The sequence below is a fragment of the Bison bison genome, unplaced genomic scaffold (genome assembly GCF_000754665.1).
Source record: "Bison bison bison isolate TAMUID 2011002044 unplaced genomic scaffold, Bison_UMD1.0 scf7180017864183, whole genome shotgun sequence".
Taxonomy (NCBI): Eukaryota; Metazoa; Chordata; class Mammalia; order Artiodactyla; family Bovidae; genus Bison; species Bison bison.
Genome location: NW_011494755.1, coordinates 5,803,238 through 5,808,796, shown reverse-complemented (window position 1 = coordinate 5,808,796; position 5,559 = coordinate 5,803,238). Strand labels below are relative to the sequence as shown.

The 5,559-nt window shown below is 50.9% G+C and overlaps 1 protein-coding gene across 1 annotated transcript in view; it reads left to right on the top strand.

The window, feature by feature from the left end:
* Positions 1-5,559, top strand: part of EPB41L4B (erythrocyte membrane protein band 4.1 like 4B) — a gene marked incomplete at its 5' end in the record, with an annotated part of 138,993 nt that overhangs the window by 888 nt on the left and 132,546 nt on the right.

The following is a 5,559-nucleotide window of genomic DNA, read 5'->3' as shown; positions in this document are numbered from 1 at the left end:
AGGTGGTTGCACCCCGCCCCCTGCAGCGGAGAGCTCGGCTGGCGCTGCTATCCCCGCCAGGGCGTCCGGCCACCAGCGGGTCTTTCTAGCCCAAGGGGCCAGATCTGATCAGATCGAATCCGCACATTAGTGGGGCGCCTACTGTGCACCCGGCGCTGCGGCAGACGTTGCCTTTGGGAATCTTTGGGTGTGACTGAGGACACAGTAACGGTTGAGCTTTAGATGAATGTTACAGATCGTCTCGAGGGTTTCAAGCGGGGCGGGCGGAATAACATACCGGGACTTCTAAAGAAAGCATTCAGACCTTCTCGGGTGGGGGAAATTGGACGTCAGGAGAGAACTGGCTGGGAACCTGTAAGGGTTTTAGATGGGAAAATCAGAGTCTGCCTGGCCTGCGGTTTAATGTTTCCTTGTGTTAGGTTTAATTTTGAGACAGTTTCAGTTTATGGCGATTTTATTTTTGTGGTTCCTGGTGCTCTCCATAGGATATCATTTTGTTACGATAATACCCTTCGGGGGCCTTTTTATTCATGGAAAAGGAGCCAACATTCCAGTGCTCAGAGCAGTTGTCTTTAAAATAGTATTAAAATGTTACTGTTTTTCCAAGACTGGGCTCTCCAGCTTTTTATTCAGCTGGGAGAGGAGACTTGAAAAAGGGGAGGGGGGCGGGCCGAGCCGAGTGGAGGAGAGGTGAGTGGGTTGCTTCTGGAGCGGGCAGCTGGTGTGTGGAGAGGATGTGGCGCGTTCTGCATCTCAGATCTGCGAAAGGAATGCTCTGGTTGGGAACTTTGACAACGCTCACTGCTGATGATTTTCTTGTCTGTTCCCCCAAGATGATTCGTTTATAAAATGTATTGCTTCTGTCAGGTTTCTGCGACAGGTTCAAGTGGTGTTTCTGAGATGAAAAATGCAAACCCAGTAAAAATGCATGCGTGGTGAATAGACCCAAACAGGTACCCAGATGAACAGGTTGGGATGCGAAGGCTGACTTACCTCAGCTGGTGGAGCCCTGGCCTAGCGTGGGGGAGGCAGGTTTTGCATCCTAAAGGTTTCTTCACTTAATTAAAGGCTACTTGACAGAAGAATTAACTAGGTTTTCTTACAATGGCAGATTTCTTTCCTTTTTGTAAAAAAAAAAAAAAAAAAAAATTATTTATTTATTTTTGGGTTACATTGGGTCTTACCTGCTGCTTGGGTTTTTATCTAGTTGCAGAGAGAGCAGTGGGGGGAGAGGGCTGCTCTTCACTTGCGGTGTGCTGGCTTCTAGCTGCGGTGGCTTCTTTTGTTGGGGAGCACAGGCTCTAGGCGCACGGGCTTCAGTAGTTATGGCATAGGGGTTTAGTTGCTCTGCGGCATATGGGATCTTCCCAGACCAGAGATCGAACTTGTGTTCCTTGCATTGGCAGGCGGATTCTTATCCACTGTATCACCAGGGACGTCCAATGGGATGCCTTAAGATGTTATTTAGTGAACCTCCAATTTTATTTATATAGACATGCATATAATGTATATGTGCCGCCCAAAGGCAGGTCCAGAGCAAATGTTGGCTTTGGTCATCTGTGCCCTTGCTTGGGGAGGAAAGATGGAGAATTCACCAGTGAGCACAGCTCATTGACTGGAAGATTTATTCTGTGTGAGAGCTGCATCACAGTCTCCCACAGTCATCTTCAGAGTTTCAGTGCCAGTAACGAACTCTCAGTTACAGCATGGGCTCCAAGCAGCCGGGTCTCCATAAAGCTGTAGCATCTGTGCTCCTTCTCAGCCCCATTTCACCAGGCTCACTTTTTATGCTGTCCTTTTTTGGCATTTAGTCCCCCTGGTCATTATTCTCATTTCCTGCATTCCTGAATTTTTACTGCTTCTTGGGCCCTGGGATGGCTTTGCGGCCTGGTACACCGGATTTACCTTTGACCGCCATCTCCCTAAGCTGGATTTTCTGTCTCCAGTCACTTGCTCAGGCACAAAGCACACTCGCCAGGCTAACTATGGCTCTTTTGTAATTAAAACTCTCTGGTGGTGGTAGCGTCATGCATTCTCCGCTCAGCATACTCACCATGCTCAGGCATTGTCATAAGCCGTTTTATAGCCCTAGTCAGGAGGCCTGTGTTCCAGAAGTGCCTCAAACACAAGGCCCTCAGTGGGATTGTGCTGGGGCACCTTGGTTTTCAGCTGGGCTGTGGACCCAAAGGTGAATGAGAGGTGGCCTTGAGGCCCTTGAGAAACGCAGGCAGCAGTGTGTCTTTTTCCTGTAAGTGATGCTGAGCTCACAGGCTCACCAGATAGGGTGCTGGGGATGGATGAATCAGGAGGACTTCCTGGAGACTTTGATTCTTGTGGCTCTAGGATCTCAAATCCAGTGCCCCTTATGCATTTTTAGACTCCCTGTTGTTTCAGGGAGTCAGCCACTTTTTGGCCATGCCACGGCCCCGCTGTTATATATAACAAAGGAAGAAGCAGCTGTAATTGTCTTCTCCAGTGATGCTTCCCTGATGGAGCCTGGAGCCCCCTTCCCCAGGTGGTGGGTCTCATCCTCTGGCACGCCTGTGTGTTCTTAAGCTTTGTTGTGCATCAGGATCTTTGGGGGAAAAAAAGAATCCATCTATAATGGGCAATCTGGAGTGGGCTTCCTGTGCCAGCCCAGCTCCCAGAGGAGGCCTTGGCCCACCATACAGGCCAGAGTGCCCTTCCAGAGCCATTCCTCTTCAGAAACCTGGGTGCTGGCTCAGAAGGTGCGTCCCCCTCCGAGGCCAGGCCCCAGCCCTCAGGTGTGGTCTGGCCAGCAGGGCAGGACTCCCTCGGCCTGCCCCAGACTCTTCCCTTCTGTTAATGCCGCTGAAGATCCCATTAGTGTGTTTGGCAGCGGCACCCGCTGTTGACTCATATTAGCTCTCTGTTGACTAAATCCCTGGCATCGCTTTTGCTCGTGCGGCTGTTGCTCAGCCCCGTCTCCCCCCTCCCTTGCATGCGCAGGCTTCCAGCAGCTCCGTGTGGAGAGCCAGGAAGGGGTGTGGCTGGCTGGTTAGCGCTCCCTCCCTTGCCCTGCAGGGCATGCCTCGTTGGCCAGTAGGGGGTTTGGCGCAGCTGCTCTCACCGTCTCTGAGCTCAGTGTGGACTTGGGTGGTACAGGGCAAGCACAGAGAGTTTCAGGGTGGGAATGTGCACGTTTGAGTTGCGCAGTCTGGCTGCGCCATCCTTGAACCTTGATTTTCTGGTCTTTAAAATGGGAGGATTATATGTCTAAAAGGATATGAAAAGGCCTTAGGAAGCAGCAGGGTGCTGAAGGGTTGCTGGTCGGCTGTCATCTTACACACATCTCTGTGCCTCCTCTTTGGCCTATGAAAAGGGATTGGGAAATTTTCTAGAAATGAACATTAAAAAAAAAAAAAAAGGGTAGGAATCCCTGGTGGTCCAGTGGTTAGAACTCTGAACTTTCACTGACAAGGGCCTGGGTTTGATCCCTGGTCAGGGAACTAAGATCCCATAAGCCGCGTGGCTTGGCCTAAAAAAAAAAAAAAAGCCATGCCAGGAAGGCTAAGCGTTGCTTGGCTCTCCCTTATTGGAAATTGGAAACAAGTTTCACTTTGAATGAGAAAAGAATGCTACCCTCCCACGCCTACTCCCTGGTGGCTCAAATGGTAATGAATCCATCTATAGTGCAGGAGATCTAGGTTCAATCCCTGGGTCAGGAAGATCTCCTGGAGAAGGGAAAGGCAGCCCACTCTAGTGTCCTTGCCTGGAGAATCCTATGGACAGAGGAGCGTGGTGGGCTATAGTCCATGGGGCTGCAAAGAGTCGGACTAAGTTACTAACACTTTCACTTTTCACCCCCCACTTACACCCCCAGATAGAAAAATGCCGGTCCTTAGAATTTCAGGACTGGAACCTCAGACCCAACAGAACATACATGATACAACATGAAGATCGTATGTCTAGAAGGGACCCTAGACAACACATATCCACCCATCGTATGTATGGAACACAGAGGCCTGGGGATATAAAGTGACTCCCTTGGTCACTCAGTGAGGAGGAGTCAGGTGCATCTTTGGGAACCACTCTCGCCTTTGGAGATGTGTAGGATCAGCAGTAAGGTGGCTGGCCCGAGTCCTAACACAGCATCATGGCAGGGGGCCAGATATGTTCTGGGCATTTACCTAAACAACGGGAAACTCCAGCAAAAGGGTTCTCTAACTTCAGTGTACACAAAGAGTGCATCTGGGATTTTCTTGTCTCCAGTTCAGCTGTGCAGAGCTCACCTGCAGAATTTCTGATTAGTTTAGGAAGCTGGACTTTGAATCGGTACCTTGGGCATGCAAGTCACAACCTTTGAAAAACACTGGCTCTGAACTGTGAGAGCAGAGGGCAGCCGCACTGTGCATTAAAAAGGGCTTCAGACAATGAGGATGGGAGCAGCAGCCTCCAAGCTGGGGGTTGGTAGGCTCACACTTGCACTTTAGGGAGCCCATCTTTGCCACCCCAGAGTGAAGGTTGGGCTGGGAGAGGGAATGGGGACCATTCCCTCTCTGGAGACAGTTCCGCTGTGCAGTAATCCAGGTGAAGGGTGATGAGGGCCTGGGGTGGAGAAGGGACTGAGTGCTGGTGCGTTCCCGGAGGTGGGGCTGTTGATTGAGTGTGGGGGAAGTGAGGAGTGGGGTCTAACTTGGAGGACAGGGGTATCTTCACTCTCAGGTGTGGGAAGAAATGGAGGACCACATAAGACCCATGAGAAGGCAGCTCCTCATCTCCACTCACTCCTGAGGTCCCTGATGCCATGAACACCCTGCCTTATCCCAGACTTCAGGCGGCTGCTTTTTCCTCCTTGTGAGGGCTGGTAATGACTCAAGGTGGCCCTCCAGGGCTTACCCTGCTCGCACCCATCCTGGACTATGAATGAGGCCGTGGGGGCCCTCGGATGACTGTGTCATGGGTTTATGTATTTTTAAAACATACCTTTGTTTTCAAAGGAGGGCAGGTGGGGAAGAGGAGAAGGCAGGAGAGGTGGATGGTGACCATCCCAAGTGGGACAGAGGTGCCCTCGCTTAACTCCGGTTCCTCACTTGCCGGATTGTCGGTGTTAATATGCAGGGTGGGGGTGTCTGCCAGCCTCTCCAGCACCAGGAACATGACCCTGCACAAGTCCAGTACAGAACAAATATTAACTGGTTAAGAGCTTTCACATGTATAACCTCACTGAGTTCTGTCTCTAGTGCACTGTTGTGGATGAAGGCGCAGGTCTGTTTAATTCTGAAATAGCAAAAGATTGTGGTGGGAGTCAGGTCGGTGATACAGGGAGATAGCCTTTCTCCTACATTCTTGCATAGGGACTTAGAAAAAACTCCACTCAATCACCGCAGAAATCCTCCACCCACAACTTGTCCTCAAAACCCGTGTCCCATCTTTCTCCATGGCCTGACTCCTGTCTCCAGCCTCCTCCATGCTGCCCAGAGTGTTTCTTCTGCAGGAATCTGGTTCTTTGCACTGGGGCTTCCTCCTCGGGCCCATGGCAGCTGCCTGCAGGCAGGGTCAGCTGCTGATTCCTCTTGGTGGGGTTTTTTTTTTTTT